Below are 15,648 nucleotides of genomic sequence, written 5' to 3' on the forward strand. Positions count from 1 at the left end.
ATACACCATTGGAGGCTGTTTCTTTATCAGTAGAGCTTGTATACACTTCTGCTACACATCCCAGTGTTTCCATATTTATCTGTACTATTCTGAGCATAACATTACCAAACAGATTCTATTAATATATGAGATCATCATTGTATGTTCATTTGTACTTATATTCATATCATATAGATGTATAACATTTATGTATGTGGGTAAATAATTTATTTTAAACCTATTTTAAATTAAAATAAATGGTATCACACTGTACTCATTTTTTAATTATTTGTTTAGTTTGATTCACCTGGGGTGTGAGAGTGGTACTGACTTTACAAAATCTAGACTCACTTAAGAAACAGTTTCTCACTGTGCCTGTGAGAGATTATCTTGATTGTGGCAATTGGCATGGGAAGAACCATCTTGACTATTGACCAGAGTAGCATGTGAATAGATCTGGCACGCTGTATGTAGAGAAAATGAGCTGGTCCTTAGCCAGTGTTCATTGTTTTGGCTCAAGCCCCTTCTGTCATAATTCCCAAGCCACAATGTACCCTGAAGTATAATTCAGAGTAAACACTTTCTCCCTTATGTTGCATTTGTCAGTACATTTTTATATCAGCAAAAGAAAAGAAAGGAATATGGTATTGTAATTATTCTTCTCTATTTGGATCCAATTTGTGATGAAGTCTGTTGTAAAATGCATCTTCTTTTAGATCCCTCATTTTATCTATATTTGTTATGATGAAAACTAAAAGCATGATTTTCACATATTCACACATCTTATATTCCAGATTCAATTCTTTATATCTTTGTCAACTTTTACATTTGTCAGACCTTTGAACATAAATAATATATGAAAGCTGAAATGAAATGTTCACGTTTTTGTTTTTTAAATTTAAAAAATGTAGTTTAGATGATTTTATATGTATGAGCAGTTGTTCTGAACTACATTGTCCTTATTCTTTAGGATACTTTAGTGAAAATACAAGAGAAAGACACCTGCTCCTATTGAGTGGTCACAATCAAACAATATATTCTTCAACAGTGCATAGCAAGCATGAAAATGTGTAAGTCTAAGAAGGCACACTGACTTAGTTCTCTGAAAAATAAATGCTCTGAAGAAAACCAGGAGAATATCTGGAAATTTACTATGCAATTCTTTAATCCTGGATCAATTGAGAAATATATTTCATTCCACAAAATTTGCTTTCACATTAGATAAAACACTTATGTTTATATGCTAACCATTTAATGGGATAACTTTAGTGTACAGAACCTTTGGTTAGATGTGAGGTTGCTTTGCAAGTACCTCTAGAGCCATATTGTTATTTGTTCCTGTGTAATAGCCCACCCCACCATAGCATCTTAAAGCACTTGCAAAAATGTATTTGCTCACTGAGGTATAGGTTGAATCAACCCAAAGAGGTAGTTCTGACAGTTTATACCTCAAAATCCTTATGAGGAAGGATAGGAACAGGTACCATTTTGGGGCTTCTTCTCTATATATCTGTCTCTTTGAGAAATTCAAACAACTGAAGATAGGAAGAACAAGGGATTGTTATATCTCTATATGGACCTAAGAGGAGTTCGAAACATATTTTAAATTTACAACAGCAAATCAAATTCACATGTCAAAATAAATCACATTTATATTTAAGCTTCTTATTGTATAAATACCCAAGAAAGAACAAATTCAGGATTTCCAACAGATAGAGTTTAATGAAGAATAACATAGTTTCTTTGAAAATTCCTTTCAAATAACATTTTTAGAAAAGAGCACTTATCTATCTTAAAATAATAGCTATGAGGAGTTCTATTTCTCTCCTCAGTCACTATCCTGCCAGTAACATAAAAGAGAAATGAAAGAGCTCACTGACTTAATACTGCATGGGAAGACATCTGGAAATGAGTGCCCTTGAAAAATCAATCAGAGCCAAAACAATTTCAGAAGATTAAAAGAACATTAAAGCTGTGTGTGTGTGTGTGTGTGTGTGTGTGTGTGTGTCTGTGTGTGTGTCTGTGTGTCTATGTGTGTGTGTGTGTATTTTATCACTGGAAAAGAGAGGAAAAGGGCTTTACCTTGGAGAAGACAAAGGGTTTTCTTTAGAAAACAAACTGGAAAGGATATAGAGGATCTGCCCATGAGTAGGATGCATGACCAAAGCTGAAAGAGGCACACTTCAGGCCAGCAGTTGCACTGAGTCTGAGCTACATATGATCTATGCAAGAATAAAGAATCTTATTCTTAAAATGTTCAACTGAACAGATTTTCTAAAGCAGAGAACATCAGGTCTATATATGAAATATCTTGCAGTATGCACCTTTACCTTCAATACATTGCTATAGAATTCAGTATTCACTTACCTAGATATCCTTAAGGAGTTACAGAGACAAAGTTTGGAGGTAAGAAGAAAGGATGGACCATCCAGAGACTGCCCCACCCGGGGATCCATCCCATAATCAGTCACCAAACGCAGACACTATTGCATACACCAGCAAGATTTTGCTGAAAGAACCCTGATATAACTGTTTCTTGTGAGGTTATGCCAGTACCTGGCAAACACAGAAGTGAATGCTCACAGTTAGCTATTGGATGGAACACAGGGCCCCTAACGGAGGAGCTAGAGAAAGTACCCAAGGAACCGAAGCAGTCTGCAACCACATAGGTGAAACAAAAATATGAACTAACCAGTACCCCCAGAGCTTGTGTCTCTAGCTGCATATGTAGCAGAAGATGGCGTAGTGGGCCATCATTGGGAAGAGAAGCCCCTTGGTCTTGCAAACATTATTTGCCCCAGTACAGGGGAACACCAGGCCCAAGAACTGGGAGTGGGTGGGTAGGGGAGCGGCGGGGGGGGGGGGGTATAGAGAACTTTCGGGATAGCATTTGAAATGCAAATGAAGTAAATACCTAATTAAAAAAATGGAACAAAAAGAGTGTGTTGTCCTGATAATGACAATAATACATTATATCTACAATTTCTACAATGGTTAATATATGCTTGTGCTGTAGCATAGCTTTACTAATGAACATTACTGTCCCATTGCCATTGCAGAGCTGAAATAACCTTGGCTTTACTGTTATGTCTATGAAATAAGAAAATATGGTGATAGCTAGGTCTTGTCATACAGGACTGTGACAATTAATACTGGAGAAAATATAAAGCATGGTCTCCAAACTCTGTCCCAATATTTCTCCACCACAATCTCCTGTCTTCTAGCTAATGTAACATGTTAACTTGTGTTGTGGGTCTTAGATGGAGGTAGGATTTCACAATGAGGCTTTTATGCTGTAACCTTAAAGAAGTGACAATCTTAGTGATAAATATATTTCTTAGCCACCTGTACTCCTGTCACTCCTCACCCATGCTTCTTTAAGTAACACTCAGAGGTACTTTTATAAATAAATTTTCACTCATCCTCTATAAGAAATCCCTCCCTCATGCTGTGCAAGAAACCTCTTACCTATGCTCTGTAAGGAAATACTAACCTGTGCTTTGGGAATTTCTCACACATACTCTCGAAAGAATTCCTTCCCACCCTTACTCTGTAAGAAACCCATTCCCAACTATGCTCTGTAAAAAAGCCACCCTCCATGGTTTGTAAGGAACTCCTTTCCATACTCTGTTATGAATCACTCCCCCACCATGTTCTGTTAGCAACTTCTCACCCACGTTATGAATAAACAAACCACCTCACCCATGCTCTATAAGGAACCACTTACCCATGCTCTGTGAAAAACCCCTCCTTCATGCTTTGTAAGGAAACCTTCAACCTTGCTCTCATTAGGAACCCCTTTTTTGTTTTCTTTAAAGTAACCATGTACCCATACCCTCTGAGTAATCTCTTTCCTATTCTCTGTAACTAACTCTCATCCATTATGTTTGGCTTTATATCATTTCCTGTGAGGAACTATCAATTTTTCTCTGCAAGTAACCCTTCAACAGTGCTCTGTAAGTGATATCTCACCCATGTTCTGAAGCAAACTCCTCATCTACACCTTATAAAGAATCCATATCTATGCTCTAAGTAACCATTTACAAATACTCCTGTGAGTAAGGCCCCTAAAATTCACTCCTTTATGAAGTTACACCTGATGTTGAATGATTTATGTTTCTGTTCTTGGTTTCTCTTCTCTTCTCTTCTCTTCTCTTCTCTTCTCTTCTCTTCTCTTCTCTTCTCTTCTCTTCTCTTCTCTTCCGCTTCCTCTTCCTCTTCCTCTTCCTCTTCCTCTTCCTCTTCCTCTTCCTCTTCCTCTTCCTCTTCCTCTTCCTCTTCCTCTTCCTCTTCTTCTTCTTCTTCTTCTTCTTCTTCTTCTTCTTCTCTCTCTCTCTCTCTCTCTCTCTCTCTCTCTCTCTCTCTCCCTCTCTCTCTCTCTCTCTCTCTCTCTCTCTCTCTCTCTCTCTCTCTCTCTTTTTCTGTCTCTCTGCATGGGCCTGCAGAGGCACCCTTTTCCCCACACTTCACCACACATCCACCAAGACATATTCCCACTCTCTTTATATTTTTATAAACACATCAATTTCATTGGAATAATTAATAGGTCTGGTTGGAGGGCATCCACTACTGTGTGAACATGCAGTAATGTACTTCTCATGCTATGTGTCAAGGTCAGAGTACAACCTCGGTTGTGAGTCCCAGCATTCCATGAGGGCTCACTGCTATTTGCCCTGTAGAAACAGCAAGCTAGTTGACCTATGAACTTCATGGAATTCTCTTACATCCATATCCCATTTTACACAGGATTGTTGTAATGTCAGCACTAACAGTAAGCATCTACTTTTGAAGTGGTCTCCCAGGATTGATTCTCTGGTACTCACACTTCAGCTTCCACGCACTGAGGCATCCATCAGCACAGGCTGAGAGCTTTCATCACAAACTACAGAAGTGCAGCCTAGTTTCTTTTGCAAGTGTTCTCTAAGTAAAAATCAACTGTTTGGGGATATATATCCTTCTTTCAAATATTCTCTTAGTCTCTGTTGTTATATTCAAAACACTGAGTGTACAAATAAAGGGGAAAGTGCCACAGTTCATGTAATACACCAAAGAAATTTCATTTCCAGGGTGAATTGAATTGGAAAAAAGTCATTTTCTTAAGAAATTATAGTGTATAATAAAGCTTATACAGAGGAATATGCCTTTGCCCCAAGGAGCTACTTGCATCTCATTCCTTGTAAGATGAAAGTGGTGAAATTGAATAAAATAAAACAAATATTTTGTTACCACCCTAACTGCATGCAAGTATAGATATCCAGTTTTGCTGTTGTCACCTCTTGATCAGCCTTTTTCTGCCAAGCCCTCAGTCACCAGCCTGTCTATACCTTGTGCCTCTCCCTGTGTATCAGATCAGATCAGATCAGCCCAGACCTCTTGCTCACTTGAGGTTACTGCAGGGAAAGTGATCCATTTCAGGGGAGAATATAATATAATGATCTTCAGAAAAGGAAGGATTCTTTTTTCTTAAATTCTAAGGAAGCTGTTCTTTGTGGCATAAGATGTCAGTTGCAGCTCGATTAAAGTGGAGAATGACATATTTTGTCTCTGACAGACCAGTTTTTTCCCATCACCAGCTAGGGACTTATCTATGAATACCATGAATATATATGACAGCTTAAAGCTTGTGTAGTTGAGTTTTCTTCCCCTTAGCTGTTATATATTCAACAGATTCATTATGCATACAGAATAATATGAGATACATGAGGACCTTTGTAGGAGCTTATATTACCATTATTAATATTAATCACTTGAGGCACCATCATCCTCTTACTTTGCAAACTCAAATGTCAATAGAGTAAATTGCATCTTTTCTTTTTTTCTTTTTTTTTTTTCCTCTCATGAGCAAAGAGGATAAACTTTAAAAGAAAATAAGGAAGATTTTTTTTTCATTTTTTTTTCAAACAATGAAAAGTATCTGGAGGCAGCTTTTCAAATGCTCCCACTACAGAAAAAAAACTAAAAAGGTGTGAAAATTAGCATTTTAGAAGTGGAAGTACTTTACATTCTTTCAGCTGGCCCTCAGGGCTTCAGTCCTTTTCCCTGACCCAATACCAGATCTGAATTCCCTCCATCCCTCACTGCTCCCCCACAATGTCTACAATCCCTCCTAAGTCCCACCCTCCCTCCCTTCCTTCCCAATTGTGATTGCTTTCTTCTCTCTCCCAAGTGGGACTGAAGCATCCTCTCTTGGTCACTTCAGCTTGTTGAGCCTTTTGAATTCTGTTGACTGTATCTTTTGTGTTCTCTATGTTTGTCTTTTTTTCCTAATATCCACTTATTAGTGAGTACATACCATGCATGTACTTTTGGGTCAGAATTAGCTCACTCAGGATCATATTTTCAGTTCCATCCATTTGCCTGCAAAACTCAAGATTCTTAATAGCTGAGTAGTATTCCATTGTATAAATTAACCACATTTTCTGTATCCATTCTTCTTTTGTGGGACATCTAGGTTGTTTCCAGCTTTTGGCTATCATAAATAAGGCTGCTATGAACACAGTGGAACAGGTGGCCCTGTGACATGGTGGGACATATTTTTGGTATATTCCCAAGAATGGTATAGCTGGGTCTTCAGGTAGATCTTTTTCCAGTTTTCTGAGGAATCTCCAGATTGATTTCCAGAGTGGTTGTATTGGTTTGCAATACCACCAGCAATGGAGGAATGTTATTCTTTTTCCACATCCTCTCCAACATGTGTTGTCATTAGGTTTTAATCTTAGTCATTCTGACTTCTGTAAGGTGGAATCTCAGGGTTGTTTTGATTTGCATTTCTTTGATCACTAAGGACTTTGAACATTTCTTTAGGTGTTTGTCAGCCATTTGAGATTCCTCAGTTGTGAATTCTAAGTTTAGTTCTATACCCCGTTTTTTGATTGGGTTGTTCAGTTTTTTTGGTGGTTAATTTCTTGAGTTCTTTATATATTTTGGATATTAGCCCTCTTTCAGATGTGAGTTTAGTGAAGAAGTTAGCTTCTTTGACTAAAAGAAGCTTTCCAGTTTTATGAGGTCCCATTTATCAATTCTTATGAGCTATTGGAGTTCTACTTAATATTCCCCTGTGTGCCAAAGAGTTCAAGGCTCTTTCCCACTTTCTCGTCTATTAGATTCAGTGTATCTGTTTTTATGTTGAGGTCCTTGATCCACTTGGACTTGAGAAAATATGAGGTTAGGGGGAGCCTGAAGAATGCACCAGAGTCCTGAGAGCCCAGAATTCATAGGGAAGAACCTTTGATGAAATGTCTGAGAGTAGGGAGAGGAACTTCTAGAGCCCATCTCCAGCAGGAAGACAGAACATCAAGTGAAGGATGGGGTTGCCATCCAACAATCACACCTCTGACAAATGATTGTTTGTGTCTGAAAGAATTACAGGGAAATACAAAAGTGGACACTCACAGTCATCTATTGGATGGAACACAAGGCCCCAATGAAGAAGCTAGAGAAAGTGCCCAAGGAGCTAAAGGGGTCAGCAACACTATAGGAGGAGCAACAATATAAACTAACCAGTACCCCACAGAGTTGTGTCTCTAGTTGCATATGTAGCAGAGGATGGCCTAGTTGGCCATAAATGGGAGGAGAGGCCCTTGGTATTGCGAAGATTATATGCCCCACTACAGGGGAATCCCAGGGCCAGGAAGTGGAAGTGGGTGGGTTGGGGAGCAGGGCAAGGGGAGGATATAGGGGGCTTTGGGATAGCATTTGAAATGTAAATGAAGAAAATATCCAATTTAAAAAAAAAGAAAATGTGTATGTGCACATGGGATAAAAAAGAATTACAGGGATTTTGGGCACAAACTTGGTGGACCATCCCAAGATCCCCAGAGGACTCTTCATACCACAGGAACCCTAGCACTCCCAGGATCTTAGAGAGATCTGAGGAGAGTCGATTCCAGAGAGGTCTTTGACTCTGGGACTAAAGTAAGAGCACCATCTTGTATCCCAGGTCTCTCAGAGACTAGTCCACTCAGGAGAGCCCATAGGCCATAGAAACAACAGAGCTCATTGGACAGTGTCCCTTCGGGCCTTCATCTTCAGCCAGGAGGTAGATCTGAGCTCCAGACCTCTGTATCCTTTTCCTGCAAAAAGAGAGCTTACCTGCAGAGAGTGCTCTGACCACTGGAACTCAAGAGAGTTGGATTCTCTTATGCAGATAGAGGCTAACAAAATCACAGGAGGAACAAGCTCCAGCCAGAGACAGCTAGAAGATATAACACCAGAGATTACCAGATGGAGAAAAGCAAATGTAACAATCTTACTAACAGAAACCAAGACCACTTGCTATCATGAGAACCCAATATGTTCCTCCACCCCCACCCCTACAGTGAGTCATGGAAACACCAACACACCTGAAAAGCAAGATTCTGATTTAAAATCATATGTTATGATGCTGGTAGAGGATTTTAAGAAAGGTATTAATAACTCATTTAAAGAAGTACAGGAGAACACTGCTACACAGGTAGAAGTCCTTAAAGAGGAAACACAAAAGTGCCCTTAAAGAATTACAGGAAAACACAATCAAACAGGTGATGGAATTGAACAAAACCATCCAAGAGCTAAAAATGGAAGTAGAAACAATAAAGAAAACACAAAGGGAGACAACTCTGAAGATAGAAATCCTAGGAAAGGAATCAGGAACAATAGATGTAAGCATCAGCAACAGAATACAAGAGATGGAAGAGAGAATCTCAGGTACAGAGGATTCCATAGAGAACATGGACACAAAAATCAAAGAAAATGCAAAATGCAAAAAGATCTTACCTCAAAACATTCAGGAAATCCAGGGGACATAATGAGAAAACCAAACCTAAGGATAATGGGACTAGATGAGAATGAAGATTTTCAACTTAAAGGACCAGTAAATATCTTCAATAAAATTGTAGAAGAAATCTTCCCTAACCTAAAGAAAGAGATGCCCATCAACTTACAAGAAGCCTACAGAACTACAAATAGACTACACCAGAAAAGAAATTCCTCCCAACACATAATAATCAGAACAACGAATGCACTAAATAAAGACAGAATATTAAAAGCATTTAGGGAAAAAAGTCAAGTAACATATAAATGCAGACCTATTAGAATTAAACCAGACTTCTCACCAGAGACTATGAAAGCCTGAAGAACCTGGACAGATGTTATACAGACCCTAAGAGAACACAAATGCTAGCCCAGGCTACTATACCTAGTAAAAATCTCAATTACCATAGATGGAGAAGCCAAAGAATTCCATGATACAACCAAATTCACAAAGTATCTTTCCACAAATCAAAACCTTCAAATCATAATAAAGGGAAAACTCCAACACAAGGAGGGAAATAATGTCCTAGAAAAAGCAAGAAAATAATACTTCAACAAACCTAAAAGAAGACAGATACAAGAAGAGAATCCCAATACTAGCAACAAACAGGAAGCACCAATTTCTTTTCCTTAATATCTCTTAATAACGATGGACTCAACTCCCCTATAAAAAGATATAGACTAACAGACTGGCTACATGAACAGGACCCAATATTTTGCTGCATACAGACACTAATTCAGAATAAAATGCTGGAAAACAATTTTCCAAGCAAATAGTCCAAAGAAACAAGTTGGAGTAGCCACTCTAATATCAAATAAAATCAATTTCCAACCAAAAGTTATCCAAAAGGCAAGGAGGGGCACTTCATACTCATCAAAGGTAAAATCTGCCAAGATAAACTCTCAACTCTGAATATCTATGCTCCAAGTGCAAGGGCAGCTACTTTTATTAAGGTAACTATGGTAAAGCTCAAAGCACACATTATAGCTCACACAATAATAGTGGGAGACTTCAACACCCCACTCTCTTCAATGGACAGATCCTGGAAACAGAATCTAAACACAGACACATGGACATTAACAGAAGTAATGAAACAAATAGATTATACAGATATCTACTAAATATTTTATCCTAAAACAAAAGGATATACCTTCTTTTCAGAACCTCATGGTACCTTCTCCAAAACTGACCATATAATTGGTCAAAAAACAGGCCTCAACAGATAAAAAAATATTGAAATTATCCCATGCATCCGATCAGATCTCCATGAACAAAGGCTGATCTTCAATAACAACATAAATAATAGAAAGCAAACATTCACATGGAATCTGAATAATACTCTAATCAATGATACCTTCGTCAAGGAAAAAATAAAGAAAGAGATTAAAGACTTTTTAAGTTAAAGGAAAATGAAGCCACAACATACCCAAACTTATCGGACACAATGAAAGCAGTCATAAGAGGAAAACTCATAGCTGTGAGGACTGCCAAAAAGAAACTAGACAGAGCATACACTAGCAGCTTGACAGCACACCTAAAAGCTCTAGAACAAAAGGAAGCAAATTCAACCAAGAGGAGTAGGGGACAGGAAATAATCAAACTCAAGGCTGAAGTTAACCAAGTGGAAAGAAAAGGAACTATTCAAAGAATCAACCAAACCAGGAGCTAGTTCTTCGAGAAAAATCAACAAGATAGAAAAACCCTTAGCCAGACTAACTAGAGGGCATAGGGACAGTATCCTAATTAACAAAACCAGAAAAGAAAAGGAAAACATAACAACAGAACATGAGGAAATTCAAAACACCATCAAATCCTACTCCACAAAGCTATACTCAACAAAACTGGAAAACCTGGGTGAAATGGAGAATTTTCTAGACATATACCAGGTACAAAAGTTAAATCAAGATCAGATTAATGATCTAAACAGTCCCATATTCCCTAAAGAAATAGAAGCAATCATAAATAGTCTCCTAACTAAAAAAAAAAAAAAAAAAAAAAAGCCCAGGATCCTATGGGTTTAGAGCAGAGTTCTATTAGACCTTTAAAGGAGACCTAATCCCAATTCTCCTCAAACTACTCCACAAAATAGAAACAGAAAGTACTCTACCCAATTTATTCTATGAAGCCACAATTATTCTGATGCCTAAACCACATAAAGACCAAACAAAGAGAACTTCAAATTTCCCTTATGAACATCAATGCAAAAATACTCAATAAATCCTTGCAAACCTAAACCAAGAACACACCAAAAAGATCATCCATCAGGATCAAGTTTGCTTCATCCCAGGGATTCAGGGATGATTTAATGTACGGAAATCTTGTAACATAATCCACTAAAGAAACAAACTCAAAGATAAAAAACATATGATCATCTCATTAGATGCTGAGAAAGCATTTGACAAAATCCAAAGGCCTTCATGACAAAAGATTAGGAATTCAAGGCCCATACCTAAACACAATAAAAGCAATATACAGCAAACCAGTAGCCAACATGAAACTAAATGAAGAGAAGCTGGAAGCATTCCCACTAAAATCAGGGACTAGACATGGCTGCCCACTTTCTCCCTACCTATTCAATATAGTACTTGAAGTCTTAGGCAGAGCAATTCGACAACAAAAGAAGATCAAGGGGATACAACTTGGAAAGGAAGAAGTCAAAATATCACTATTTGCAGATGATAGCATATGTAAGTGACCCTAAAAATTCCACCAGAGAACTCCTAAACCTGATAAACAGTTTCAGTGCAGTAGCTGGATATAAAATTAACTCAAACAAATCAGTGGCCTTTGTCTACACAAAAGATAAACAGGATGAGAAAGAAATTAGGGAAACAACACCCTTCACAATAGTCACAAAAAAATATAAAAAACCTTGGTGTACTCTAAAGAAGTAAAAGATCTGTATGATAAGAACTTCAAGTATCTGAAAAAAAGATATCAAAGAATTTCTTAGAAGATGGAAAGACCTCCCATACTCATGAATTGGCAGGATTAACATAGTAAAAACAGCTATCTTACCAAAAGCAATCCCCAGATTCAGTGAAATACCCATCAAAATTCCAACTCAATTTTTCACAGACTTAAAAAGGGCAATTTGCAAATTCATCTGGAATAACAAAATACCTAGGATAGTAAAAACTATTCTCAACAATAAAAGAACCTCTGGGGGAATCACCATGCCTGACCTCAAGCTGTTTTACAGAGAAATTGTAATAAAACCTGCAAGGAACTGGTACAGCAACAGACAGGTAGATCAATGAAATAGAGTTGAAGACCCAGATATGAACCCACACACCTATGGTCACTTGATCTTTGACAAAGGAGCTAAAACCATCTAGTGGACAAAATACAGCATTCTCAAACAATGGTGCTAACTTATCATGGTGGTTATCATGTACATGAATGTGAATTGATCCATTCTTATCTCCTTGTACAAAGCTCAATTCTAAGTGGATCAAGGAACACCACAGAAAACCAGAGACTCAGAAACTTATAGAGGAGAAAGTGGGGGAAAGCTTCGAAGATATGGGCACAGGGGGAAAATCCTGACAGAACACCAATGGCTTGTGCTGTAAGATGGAGAATCTACAAATGGGACCTCATAAAATTGCAAACCTTTTGTAAGGCAAAAGATACTGTCAATAAGACAAAAAAGCCACCAACAGATTGGGAAATCTTAAACCCGATAGGGGACTAATTTCCAATATATTCAAATAACTCAAGAATCTGGACTCCAAAAAAATCAAATATCCCCATGAAAAAATGGGGCACAGGGCTAAACAAAGATTTCTTAACTGAGGAATATGGAATGGCTGAGAAGCACCTGAAAACAATGTTCAACATCCTTAATCATCAGGGAAATGCAAATCAAAACAACCTTGAGATTCTACCTCACACCAGTCATAATGGCTAAGATCAAAAATTCACGTGTCAGCAGATTCTGGCAAGTATGTGGAGAAAGAGGAACACTGCTGGTGTGATTGCAAACTTGTACAACCACTCTAGAAATCAGTCTGACAGTTCTTCAGATAATTGGATATAGTGCTACCAGAAGATTTAGCAATACCTCTACTGGGCATATATCCAGAAGATGTTCCAACTGGTAATAGGAACACATGCTCCACTATGTCCATAATAACCTTATTTAGAATAGCCAGAAACTGGAAAGAACCCAGATGTTCCTCAACAGAGGAATGTATACATTTACACAATGGAATACTACTCAGCTACTAAAAACAATTAATTTATGAAATTCGTAGCAAATGGATGGATCTGGCGGGTATCATCCTGAGTGAGGTAACCCAATCATAAAAGAACTCACATGATATGCACTCAGTGATATGTGGATATTAGCCCAGAAACTTAGAATACCCAAGATACAATTTGTAAAACACATGAATCTCAAGAAGAAGGAAGACTAAAGTGTGGATACTTTGTCCCTCCTTAGAGTGGGAACCAAATACCCATGGAAGGAGTTACAGAGACAAAGTTTAAAGATGAGATGAAAGGATGGACCATCCTGAAATTGCCCCAAGCAGTGATCCATCCCATAATCAGTCACCAAACCCAGACCTTAATGCATATGCCAGCAAGATTTTGCTGAAAGTACCCTGATAGCTGTCTCTTGTTAGGCTATGCCAGTGCCTGGCAAACACAGAAATAGATGCTCACAGTCAGCTATTGAATGAAACACAGGACCCCCAATTGCGGAGCTAGAGAAAGTACCCAAAAAGCTAAAGGGGTCTGCAAGCCTATAGGTGGAGCAACAATATTAACTCACAGTATCCCCAAAGCTCTTGTCTATAGCTGCATATGTAGCAGAAGCTGGCCTAGTTGGCCATCATTGGGCAGAGAGGCCCCTTGGTCTTGAAAACTTTATATGCCCTAGTATAGGGGAATGACAGGGACAAGAAGTTGGTCTTGAAAACTTTATATGTCCTAGTATAGGGGAATGACAGGGACAAGAAGTCAGAGTGCAAGTAGGAGAGCAAGACTGAGGTCGGGTATAGGGGACTTGATAGGATTGAAATGTAAATGAAATATCTAATAAAATAATTGAAAAAAAATATTTGTTCATGTAGTGGATTACCTTAATTGAGTTAATATATTAAACTAATATTCTATCCCTGGGAGGAAGCCCACTTGATCTTGGTGAATGATGATTTTGATGTGTTCTTGATTCTGTTTGGGAGAATTTTATTGAGTGTTTCTGCATCAATATTCTAAAGCAAATATGGTCTAAAGTTCTCTTTCTTTGTTGTGTCTTTTTGTGGTTTAGGTATCTGAGTAACTGGCTTCATAGAAAGAATTAGCAAGTGTTCTACTTGCTCCTATAATTCTGTTGAAGATCATTTCTGGTCGTTCGAGCTCAGAATCTTTTTTTTTTAATTCCTATTATTCTTTTGTTTGGCATTCTCATTGTGTCCTGGACTTCTGGAATGCTATTGGTTAGGAGTTTTTTTAAGCTTTGTATTTTCTTTGACAAGTGTGTCAATATCCTAAGGTATCTTCTATAACCAAGATTCTCTCTTCTATCTCTTGTATTCTGTTATTGATGCTTGCCACTGTAGCTCCTGACCTTTTCCCTAGGTTTTCCTTTTTCATGGTTGCCTCCGTTGGTGATTTCTTTATTGTTTCTACCTCCATTTTTTTAGACCTTGATCTGCTTTTTTCCATTCCTTCACAAGTTTGATTGTCTTTTCCTGTATTTCTTTAAGTGCTTTATTTGTTTCCTCTTTCTGGGCTTCTACCTGTTTATCAGTTTTTTCTGTTTTGTGTTGTTTTTGTTTGTTTGTTTGTTTTTTGTATTTCTTTCAGTGGGTTATTTATCCTCCTTAAAGTATTTTATTGTACTCCTGAGATAGGATTTTAGGTCAGCATAAAGTTTTTCAGGTCTCTTCAATTATCCAGGGCTTGCTAAGTTGAGAGAACTAGGTTCTAATTATGCCAAAGCATATTGGCTTCTGTTGCTTATGGTCTTGCATTTACCTCTTGACATCTGGTAATCTCTGGTGTTAACTGGCCTGAACATCTATGTGTCCCTGATTTACTTTAGGTCTCCTGGAAGACCTGTGTCCTTGGCAGCAGCAGATCTCCTGGGAATCCTTCAGCCTGTGAGATATTCAGAGGGACAGACAAGCTGATGAGTTACTTACCTAGAATGTACATGTTTAAAAGGAGTTGGAGTTTGAGCAGAGATAAGGGCTCCTGCATCCACTGGGCTCCTTGCAGTTCACCAATGCTGAGGTTATTTGGGCAGATCCCTTGCTTCTTGCCCTGGGAGCAGCATATTTACCAGGAGACCTTTGGACTGTGAGGACTGTTGTCCTTAATGCAATATATCTCCTGGGAGACCTTCAGAATGAGGAGTTTTCAGAGGGGTGGACAGGCTGCAGATCTGTCCCTAAGGAAGCCTCGGGCCAGAAGGTCTGAGAAGATAATATAATCTTTAGAGTTTGATTAGAAAGTTCTGATGATGTCTACTAGACACATTTTTATGATGTCATTTACTTATAATATTTCTTTGTTTCTTTTTTGTCTGTATTACCTGTATAGAAGGAAAATGGAAGTACTAGGATCATCCACTAAATGATCACTTTCTTTTCTATTGTCCACAAAAACTATTATTTCTTCTATTTCTTAATTAACTTTTCCTGTTGAGACTTTCTTCTGAGCTATTTGAATTACTAAGTTTTTAATTTTGAAATTCTCTTTGTTAATTTTCATTTTCAAATCTTGAGTCGATTTTATTATTCAATCTAGTTGTTTATTTATATTTTCCTGCTCCTCATGCAGAGATCTTTTATGCCTTCCTTGAGTTCCTAGAACACACTTTTAAAAAAATTTTTATTACATATTTTCCTCAATTACATTTCCAA

The sequence above is a fragment of the Mus musculus genome, chromosome 1 (genome assembly GCF_000001635.26).
Source record: "Mus musculus strain C57BL/6J chromosome 1, GRCm38.p6 C57BL/6J".
NCBI lineage: Eukaryota > Metazoa > Chordata > Mammalia > Rodentia > Muridae > Mus > Mus musculus.